Source organism: Mus musculus, chromosome X, assembly GCF_000001635.26.
Source record: "Mus musculus strain C57BL/6J chromosome X, GRCm38.p6 C57BL/6J".
In the NCBI taxonomy this organism is placed as follows: domain Eukaryota; kingdom Metazoa; phylum Chordata; class Mammalia; order Rodentia; family Muridae; genus Mus; species Mus musculus.
In genome coordinates, this window is record NC_000086.7 from 7,948,131 (window position 1) to 7,959,084 (window position 10,954).

Sequence of the window (10,954 nt, forward strand, 5' to 3'; positions counted from 1 at the left end):
CTTGGCCATGGAAACTGATCATACTGCGCCTGCGTGGGGTGCTACTCCCTAGTTCGAGACCCGGATCTGCCCCTAGCGCTACCACCCCTCCCCACACACACGCACGCACACCCCACCCCCGCATTCGCCGCTGCGGTCGTTCTGACTGGCTATGGCTGCCAGTCTCAAGTCCAGGCTAGTCATCCTAGGAGACCTACGGATCCACATCAGTTGTGTTGTGCAGTGATTCGAGAACAAATCAAAGAAGCTAGATTCCCGAGCTGCTTTTGGCGTTGACGTAACTCGCGCCTGCGGGTGACTAGTTGGAGATAAACGCTAATAATAGACTTTGGCTGGTGGCAGCCAAAATGAGCGTGATAGTAAATGCTGATAAGTTTCTGAGCTGGTGGCCACTGCGATGGTATTCAAGAAGCATCCCCAAATGTTAGCTATTAATGTTCTGCAGCGGAAATGGGGACTGGAAGGAGTCTCTACGAGGTGAGGCAGGGGTGGGGCTGCTCACTATGTCAGAAAGCCCGACTTTCGTGAGGTAGTTTGCATTGTAAAGCTGCTCTGTAGACTACACACACGGGGACTTAGATTTAGATCTTGGACAGGTCACAGTTCTGTCCTGTTTCCTTACCTGGAAAATTGAGATGCTAGTACCAAGGCCAGAATGGACTTTCGAAGGACAGTGTCTCCTGAATGGGAGCTCAGCCTACCTGTCCCCCTCCACCGAGTCATCAAACTTACAGCATGTGGTGGACCGAGGAAGGAAAATTGTCCCTGTGACTCTTTGAGATGGCCATCCCTTCTAAGTATAAATCCCACAGGTGGCCGAGTTGTCCTGATCTCCCCATGTCAAGGACATCGTTTCCTAAGGACCTGTTGGCAGAGACCAGAAAGAATCCATCTGGAGTTCTGCATCACTGACTAGCAAATAGATTGACAGTTCCATACTCCAGCAGCCAGACCCTCTGAACCTCTTGCAAATGCCAGTTTCAGTCCTCCATGTTCTCAGCACAGAACATGTTCTCAGCACGGGCTATCTAAATCTACACACACTAAAGAAAATAATAATAATACCTAAAAACATTCTAGGATGGTGATGCCCGCCAGCCGAACAATAGAGACGGTTCCTGCACAACGGGGCTCAGTAAACCTTATAAAAGCTAAGATTGCAAATAGCTTAGGCTTTGCATCCACATCTAATCTTTATGATACACTTCCTTTCTTTTAAAAATGACCTTGCTTTCATGTCCAGGCTGCTTAGAACTTCTGGCCTCAAGGGATCTTCATGTCTCAGCTTTCTGAGCAGCTGGGCAACACTGTGCCCAGTTAATCTTTCTTAAACAAACAAACAAAACAGCAACAGTCATTTGGGTTTTTTGTTTGTTTTGGTTTTTCTTTTTGGATTTTCGAGACAGGGTTTCTCTGTGTAGCCCTGGCTGTCCTGGAACTCACTCTGTAGACCAGGCTGGCCTTGAACTCAGAAATCCACCTGCCTCTGCCTCCCGAGTGCTGGGATTAAAGGAATGTGCCAGCACTGCCCAGCTTAATAACCATTTGGTTTTTTTGTTTGTTTGGTTGGTTGGTTTTTTTTTTTTTTTTTTTTTTTTTTTTTTTTTTTTTGAGACAGGGTTTCTTTGTATATCCCTGGCTGTCCTGGAACTCACTTTATAGACCAGGCTGGCCTCGAACTCAGAAATTCACCTGCCTCTGCCTCTCAAGTGCTGGGATTAAAGGAATGTGCCAGCACTGCCCAGCTTAACAACCATTTGGGGTTTTTTGTTTGTTTGTTTGGTATTTTTTGTTGTTTGTTTGTTTGTTTTTGAGACAGGGTTTTTCTGTATATCCCTGGCTGTCCTGGAACTCACTTTGTAGACCAGGCTGGCCTCGAACTCAGAAATCTGCCTGCCTCTCCCTCCCAAGTGCTGGGGTTAAAGGCATGCGCCACCACCACCCAGCCAACCATTTGTTTTAAAAATTATATTTGTTTACTTATTTTTTTCTTTAACACTGTTTATTAGCTTTTGCATCTAGGCTTCAGGGAGGTGACAAAGTGGCAGTGGTAAACTTGGGGATCTGGTCTCCTCAAAGCACCTGCCGCTCTACCCCTGATCCTTGAATGGTTGCCAAGCGGATAACTCCTCCACTGGAGCCTTCGTGTTTTCTAGCCAAAGAGAGAGCATTGGCAGTGAACTGCAGACATTCGTCCTTGGTCGTGCCTTCAGGATGGATAGCACCAACATAGTCATAGATGTATGAGCTTCCGGAGGCTCCGGTGGCAAAAGATTGTCTTACCATCATACCCTTCATGGGTACAGAGGACACCTGCCCTCCTTCTTGAGGGTCCCAGCCTACAATGATGATTCCTGCCATCAGATCTTCTCTGCACCGGTAACACATCTCCTTAAAGAGCCTGGCAGCCATGTGTACTAGTGGAGAATTGTTCAGTTCAATACTGTGGAAACCAAGCTGGTAACTGACAGCATCTGCTACTGCTCCGGTATCAGCTGCTGAGCCTGAGCAGCAGCAGATGTAATCATAAATAGGGGTCAGCTTGTCAGTCACTCGATTGGCGATGTAAAACCCAGTGTTATTCTGGAGTCTGCTCCTAGAACCACGCCTCCATTAAATTACAAAGCCATGATCATGGTCCCTGTGGAGACTTCTCAGTTTTCCCAGTCTGGGGTGAGAGCCTCAGGCCCAAAGACCACTGCAGATCCCGCTCCACGAACAGCTAAGGCGGCCGCCATCTTCCTCTGCTACTTGTTTACTTATTTGTTGAGACAGGGTCTCTCCATGCAGTCCCACCTGTACTGGAACTAACTATGTAGACCAGACTGGCCTCCAACTTACGGAGATGCATGTGTCTCTGCCTCTGCCTCTGCCTCTGCCTCTGCCTCTGCCTCCGCCTCCCAAGTGCTGGATTAAAGGCATGTGCCACCATGCCCAGCATACTTCATGGATTTTGCCTGTGTGTATGCCTAAGGAGGCAAGAAAGGACACTGGATCCTCCAGGAGGTGGAGTGAGAAGTGTTTGTGAGCCTTTAGATGTGGGTGCTGGGACTCAAGCACTGAAGGCATCTATCTCTCTAGTTCAGCAACTTAAAACAGTACTTCTCAACCTGCGGGTTATGACCCCCTTGACAACCCTCTCTCTCTAAAAATATTTACATTATCTATCATAACTAGCAAAATTACAAAAAGCAAAGAAAATGCCTCCGTAAGATCAGGCTGTAGGCAGGCCTGTAAGGCTTTCTTTGCCCCTCTCTAAATGGTTACGTTTCTATTCTTGGGTACTTAGAGGACAGTTATTTGTATCAATCTTTTTTCTTCTTCTCTCCTACATTACATCTCAAAAGCAGTTTGCCCTCCCTCCACCCCTTCCCAATCCCCTCTCTCCCAGATCCACTTCTCCTGCATTTTCCCTTCAGAAGACAACAGGCCTTCCACGGATACCTGCTAAACACCGCAATAACAAGATGCGGTAAGACTAGCCACAGACCCTCACATCAAGGCTGGACCAGGCCAGTCGGTAGGAGGAAAAGGGTCCCTGAAGCAGGCAAAAAAGTCAGAGACAGCCCCTGCTCCCATTGTTAGGAGTCGAGAAAGAACACCAAGCTATACAACCGTAGCATATGCAGAGAGTCTAGCAAACTCCATGCAGGCTCCTGGTTGTTGGTTCGGTGTCTTTGAGCCCCTATGAGCCCTGCTTCACTGATTCCGTGGGCAGTGTCCTGCTGGAATCCTTGATCCCTCTGACCTCTACAACTTGTCCTCCCCCTCTTCCCTGGGGTTTCCAGAGGTGCCTAATTTTTCGCTGCAGGTCTCCGTATCTGCTCCCATCAGGTGCTAAATAGAGCCTCTCTGATAGTGGGAAGGGCGATGGTCTATTGTTCTGGCCTGGGGTTTGCAGGCCTCTCCTGAGGCGTTTTCTTAATTAGTGATTGAGGAGGAGGGCCCAGCTCATTGTGGGTGGCGCCACTCCTGGGCTGGTGGTCCTGGATTCTTTCAGAAAGCAGCTGAGCAAGCCATGAGGAACAATCCAGTAATTAGCACCCTCCATGGTCTCTGTATCTGCTCCTGCCTCCAGGTTCCTGCCCTAGGAGTTCCTGTCCTCACTGCTTTTGATGATTACCTATTATCACGTGGAACTGTGAGTGAAATGAGCCCTTTCCTCTGCACGTTGCTTTTGGTCATGGTGTTCCATCCCAGAGATAGTAACCTTAACTCAGACAAGTTGGTGTTAGGAGCGGGGCATTGCTGTGACAACCCTGGCCATGTTGTTTTGGGGAGGGTGTTCATTGCTTGATGAGCTGTTCTGTAAAAGGTTGGAAGATGAGACTTTTGAGAGCAATGCCGAGGATAGAGACCTGGCTTGTGAAGTGACAGGGAGAAGTTTAAAGACACTACTGGGGCCATTTGTTGTTTTGAATTAATATTCCATGGTTCTGGTCAGTAGGGGCTGAAGATTTAACAAGCTAGCACAACTGCTTAAGTGAATCCTTTGTCTTGCTGGGATATTCAGTTCTGCTCATCTGTAGATGAGAAATTAATGGTGATTTAGAAGAGACCAGAGGGCTGGAGAGATGGCTCAGCAGTTAAGAGCACTGACTGCTCTTCCAGAGGTCCTGAGTTCAAATCCCAGCAACCACATGGTAGCTCACAACCATCTATAGAGATCGTATGCCCTCTTCTGGTGTGTCTGAAAACAGCTATAGTGTACTTACACAGATCCACAAAAATAAAAAATCTTAATGCCAGGTGGAAGTGGTCCATGCCTTTGATCCCAGCAATAGGGAGGCAGAAGCAGGTGGATCTCTTGAGTTTGAGGCCAACCTGGTCTACAGAGTGAGTTCCAGGACAGACGGGGCAAAAGAAAAAGAAAAAGGAAGGAAGAGAGAAAGAAAAGCAGGGGGAGGAGGAGGAGGAGGAGGAGGTAGAGGAGACGACCAGCACTGTCAAGGTGAAATCTAAAAGCTATGTTCCAGAGGCAGCCAAGTTTGTACCTTGCGCTATCAGCTGAACTTGGCAGTGTAAGAGTCACCCAGGTGGTACTGGTTTGAAGGCGTAGAGAGTTCATGGAGAGCAGCTGACGCCTAGCACTGTGAGAGCCAGGAGAGGCCATTGCTGAAAGTGCAGCCTCCATAGCAAATGAAGCCCCAAGATTGATGGGGTCATGGAGAGAAGTTGAGGCTTGGCACCGTGAACAGAACCTATTGGTGAAAGTGCAGCCCAATTGTAGTGCAAGACCCCAGCAGTTTTGGAGATGCCAGTACCATGGGATGACCACCAAGAACAAGAGGGTGTGCTGCAGATGGGGACGTAATGTGAGTAAAAATAAATAAATCATGGGGAAAACCCAGCCAGCACAAGTAAATATTTCTTCTTTCTCATATAAGCCCCAATCAGAATACTGACTGTTGGTAATTCAGGGACCCAGGTAATTCATTTTCTGACTACTTTCCTCCGGGTACTTGGAGTTCTTGTTACGAAGTTGGTGGGTAGGGAAGCAGAAAGTGGAGGCTCCCGTGAGAAGCTCTTGTGGCACGGCCCTAGAAGCGGTGGACGGCACTTCTGCATATAATTCAAAATAAGTCTGGAAAAATAGTTGTATTGATTTCAAATCACAGTGACTGACATGTTTTCTTTTATGCAGGCATGGGGATGGGACCCAGGCACTCATACACACTAGGCAAGTGCTTTGCCACTGAGCTACACCCCCAAGCCTGGCACAGGAATTCTTTTACTGCAAAGGTAAGAATTTCTCTATGTGTTTCCTGTCTGGTCTCAGGAGAATGATTATATTAGCTGGTAAATTAGAGACATTCTGGGGGGTGGGGGGGGGGCGCATGCCTTTAATCCCAGTACTTGGGAGGCAGAGGCAGGCAGATTTCTGAGTTCAAGGCCATCCTGGTCTACAGAGTGAGTTCCAGGACAGCCAGGGCTGTTACAGAGAAAAACCTTGTCTAGAGAAAAACAAAACAAACTAACAAACAAACAAACAAACGTTATGAGACATGATTGAGGAAGAGGGAAGGATGTGAAGGCGCTGTTTTTCTATACAGACTAAGATATAAGATTATATTAAAGCCAGAAGAGTGGCTTTCAGTAGTTGGTCAAGCCAGAAACTTATATAATAAGTCAGGTATCACATATGACAACTTTAGCCCAGAGGGTTATGGACCAATGCCCTTTGCCAGATGGATATTCCTTGTGCCTCCTCTTTTGGGAGAATGACCTTTGTGCATGCTTCTGTTTATATCTGTTCCCAGTTGTTTATGCCTCCACTCACACAGGGGGTGCTTCTGAAAACATCCGATTGCACACTGACATTTGCCTCTGTGGACCATCGGTGGTGCCACAAGACAAACAATGCTCTTGCTTTAACTTCTTCTGCACTTAAAAACATTTGTGCCCAACATAAAATAGTTCACAACGCAGGCATCCTTACAACCCACAGGGACAGGCTAGTATAAAAACATCCCAAAGATTCATCAAACAATAATTTTTTAAAAATCTAGGTGTTTCTGTACAGCATTGGACCCAAGTTCCTGGACTAGACAGATCTGTGAAATCTTGTATATTCAAGCTGAAGGGTCTAATGCGGGGTCCAGACAGGCGTTTATGGAATTCAGAGTGTGGCTTATGTGTCGTCTTTTTCCTGACATGCATGTGAGTGGGTTTGTGTATGTGTGTTACTGTGTGTAGAGGAGAATTCACATGTATGTAAAGTCCAGAGCACCACTTCAGATGTTGTTTCTCAGACACAGCACATTTTCTTTTTTTTTTCTAAGATTTATTTACTATTATGCATAAGTACATTGCAGCTGTCTTCAGATGTGCCAGAAGAGGGCATCAGATCTCATTATGGGTGGTTGTGAGCCACCATGTGGTTGCTGGGATTTGAACTCAGGACCTTCGGAAGAGCAGTCAAGTGCTCCTATCCGCTGAACCATCTCACCAGCCCCACAGCACATTTTCATGATAGTTTCTCTCACTGGCTGGGGATTCCTCAAATAGGCTAAGTGGGTTTGCCAGGAAATCCCAGGGGTTTGCCAGTTTCCATCAGTACTGGGATTATAAGTATGCTCCCGCAAGATGACCTGTTTTACCAAAGTTCTGGGAGTCAAATTGAGGTCCTGGTCTTTGTAAGGCAAGCACTTTACTAACTGATGTACCTCAGCTGTGCTTTGTTTGTTTGTTTGTTTGTTTTTGGTTTGGGTTTTTTGTTTTGTTTGTTTTTGAGACAGGGTTTCTCTGTAGCTCTGGCTGTCCTGGAACTCACTCTGTAGACCAGGCTGGCCTCGAACTCAGAAATCCACCTGCCTCTGCCTCTGCCTCCCAAGTGCTGGTATTGAAGGTGTGTGCCACCACTGCCCGGCTGTTTTTTTGTTTTGAAAGAAGTAAAATCTCACCATGTTGTCCAGGCTAGCCTTAAACTCTTGGCCTCAAAAATGTTCTGCCTCGGCCTCCGGAGTAGCTAGGACATGTACTAGGGATGTAGCTTAGTATGTAATTTACCTAGCATACACTAGAAGAATGGGAAAGAGGGAGGGAGGGAGAGAAAAGAAAAGACATTTTATACCTGGAGATGTAGTTACTGCTGGTGTTTAACCTAGGACCTGTGAGACCCCAGGTTGCATCTCTGGCGCTATAAGCAATGACAGCAAAACCCAGCAGTCAAGTGGTTTGGACTTCAAGTGTGTGCCATCATGTCCAAATTGGGATATGGATAATTTAACGAGAACAAAACAGTTTTGGTGTTTTCATATTGATTCACTCCTTAGGTTCCTCTAAAAAGGTTGATAGAAGGTTACTATTGAGTTTAACGGCAAAGAGTTTCTCTACAGCTCAGGGTGACTGTGTCTGCTGGGAACCATCCTGTCCCATGCAAAGTTTGGACTGTGGTTACTTCCAAGACCTGGGTTCCTGTTTCTTTTGTTAATTCCAAACAGTGGGTCCATGGGGCTATAGCAGTGGCACATGCCTTTAATCACAGCACTCAGGAGGCAGAGGCAGATGGATCTCTGAGTTCAAGGCCAGCCTGGTCTACAGATGGAGTTCCAGGACAAAGAAACTTTCAAAACACAAAATGAAACAAGACAGTGGAGCCCCAAACAGGGCAGTGGTGGCACACACCTTTAATCCCAGCACTTGGGAGGCAGAGGCAGGAGGATTTCTGAGTTTGAGGCTAGCCTGGTCTACAGAGTGAGTTCCAGGACAGCCAGGACTGCACAAAGAAACCCTGTCTTGAAAAATTGAAAAAAAAAGAAAAAGACAGTGGAGCCCCATACAGAGTAAAGCAAGCCTTTCAGCATAAGGCCATGGCTGGGCTTGCTTCAGAGACCTCAGAGTTCCTGTTTCTGATCCTCTTGCCTTCTGTCTCCAAGTGCTGGAATTACAGGCATTTGCCCCCATGCCTTCCTGTGCTTTGTGCTGCTGGAGATTGAACTCAGGGCTTAGGCAAACACTCTGTCAACTGAGCTACATCCCCAGGCCTTTCAAAGGCTTCTTGCTTAAATGTTTATCCTATTGATTCTAGTAAGCAACGCTGCCAACCAGTCCTGTGGTGTATACTATTGATTCTAGTAATTAACACTGGTAACCAGCCCTGTGACTTTTCTTCACAACCCATGACCTTGCACATTCTTGGCAAGTGCTCTTTCAATGAGCTGCATTCTTGCTAGGAGACCATTCCTAGAGAGAATCAAGTTCCTAGAAAAGGTGAGAGCACAAATTTCTGTAAAGGAGAGAAGAGTTCCTTTTGAAAAGAAGAAAAGAGTTTCTCTTGAGCTCAGATGTCCTGATACAGTTGGAGGGTCTGGCTCTTGTAAGGGTCAGGACAAGGAGCCTTGTGATTTCTGGTCAAAGCAGCCGTGCAGTAAGCAGGAGTGCAGTGCTTGGTGAAGCCATGGTTCTTAAATAAGATTGGCAGGGTTCAAAGTAGAGAGTCAGCACAGGTATCCCTGCTATTATTTCTGATAGGATCTTCTTATATAAACCAAGCTGACTTTTCACAATCAATAAATTAATTCATTTTATGTGTATGGTATTTTTTTTGAAGATCTATTTATTATTATACATAAGTACACTGTAGCTGTCTTCAGACACACCAGAAGAGGGCGTCAGATCTCATTATGAATGGTTGTGAGCCTCCATGTAGTTGTTGGGATTTGAAATCTGGACCTTTGGAAGAGCAGTCAGTGCTCTTACCCCCTGAGCCATCTCACCAGTCCCCTGTATGGTGTTTTGCTTGTCTGTATGTCTGTACTCTATGTGCATGCCAGGTAATGAAGGAGACCAGAAAAGGGCCTCGAATTCCCTGGAAATGGTGTTGAACATACTTGTGGGTGCTGGGAATCAAACTTGGATCTTCTGGAAGAGTAGCCAGTGGTCTGGACTGCTGAGCCATCTCTCCAACACCCTCTGCCTTTTTGTTTTGAGATGGTGACTCACTATGTAACACTAGCTGGCCTAGACCAGGTTGGCCTTGTATCCATAGAGATCTGCCTTGCCTCTGCCACCGGAGTGCTGCGAATAGCATCACACATCATTATGCCCAGCTAAGAAAGGATGTTTTGAACAAGTTCTAAACAAAAATCTGTGTTACAAGTTGGATCCTGGGTTAGTGGGAAAGTCAGGATTGTTGTGCCGGATAGTGGTCAGGGCTTTCTTGCTGGCAGTGAAAGCAAGAGCGTCTACACATGGTCAGAGTTCCTGGAGCAGTTGAGAATGGCAATTTCTATAGATAAAGGTCAGAAATGAGTCTCTCACAAGCGGGCTGTATGTAAAATGCTTCATGGAGGGCTGAGAACCCAGGGGCATGGCAGGGATGTACCTGCCTGAGGTCCAGACACAGCCAGGAAGATTCAGGCTCACATAGAGGGTCGGGACAGGCATCCCCTTCATGGGTAGGTGGTACAGCACCTTCCTGCCTGTGATCAGAGATTGCTGAATGGGCTGGTAGGGACTGCGGCTCCTATCCAGGTCAGGATGGGCTGCCTGTGAATTATTGGAGAAAGGGCTCCCTTCCAGGTGCAGTGGCTCTTGCCTGAAATCCTAGCTGAGGCAGGAGGATTGCCATGAGTCCAAGGCCAGAATTTGGGATACTTACTGAGCAGATAAGCCAGCCTGGGTCACATACAGAGTGAGACCCCCACTCAGAAAAATCGAGAAAAACAAATCAACTAGAGGGAAGCTTGAACTGCACGGCAGGTATGAGACCTGAGCTGCATGAGAGCAAAGGAGAGAGTGAGAGCAGGGAGATAAGGAAAGGCTGGGAGAGGGAGGGACAGAGGGAGAGGAAGAAAGGGAGGGAGGGGGAGAGAGAGGAAGAGAGAAGGACGGAAGGAGAGGGAGTTTACAAGAGTGAGCAAGAGGTCTTGTTCCATAGGATCTCAGGGCTAGCCTGTGCTTCCGGCACCAGTCAGGGCAGCTGTTTCTATGAGGGTGTGAACCTGGGTTCTTTTTTCAAGGTAAGGCCAGGAACCTGTGTAAGAGCAATTCTGAGTAGACTTGCTATTCAGGTAAGGGGTGTCTGCAAGGTGTGGGAGCTGAGGGCTGAGCTGCTTTGGGGACTTTTATAGGGCCATGGCCATTCTGGACAGTCTCTGAAAGGAATATAAACTATTGTGATTAATTTTTATTTTTGAGATCCTCTCTCTCTCTCTCTCTCTCTCTCTCTCTCTCTCTCTCTCTCCACTATATGTATATCATTTGCTTTGTAGCCCTCAATGGCCTTGATTTCAGGACAATCCTACACTTCAGTTCTTGCTCAGTGTTTCAAAAATGTCCAGTTTATGTGTCGTCACACTGTGTCAACGATAGCCCAGTCATGCACAAGCACACCTTTACAGCCTTCCATGTCTCCTCACCTGTTATTGCACGCACAGCTCCACATGCTGTTTTACCTGCAACTTGATGACACCCTGCCATCTCCCGCCACCTCATCCACAAGTAATCAGTC

The 10,954-nt window shown here is 47.0% G+C and overlaps 1 long non-coding RNA gene and 1 pseudogene across 1 annotated transcript in view; one reads left to right on the plus strand and one right to left on the minus strand.

Moving 5' to 3' along the window:
• The first annotated feature begins 14 nt into the window (after positions 1–14).
• Positions 15–10,954, plus strand: part of Gm39488 — an 84,831-nt gene continuing 73,891 nt past the window's right edge. Inside the window, exons 1-2 of the long non-coding RNA XR_878039.3 lie at positions 15–477; positions 5,645–5,742. This is a non-coding gene — a long non-coding RNA (predicted gene, 39488). The remainder of the gene's footprint in view (positions 478–5,644; positions 5,743–10,954) is intronic.
• On the minus strand, positions 2,021–2,735 carry Psmb6-ps (proteasome (prosome, macropain) subunit, beta type 6, pseudogene; annotated as a pseudogene).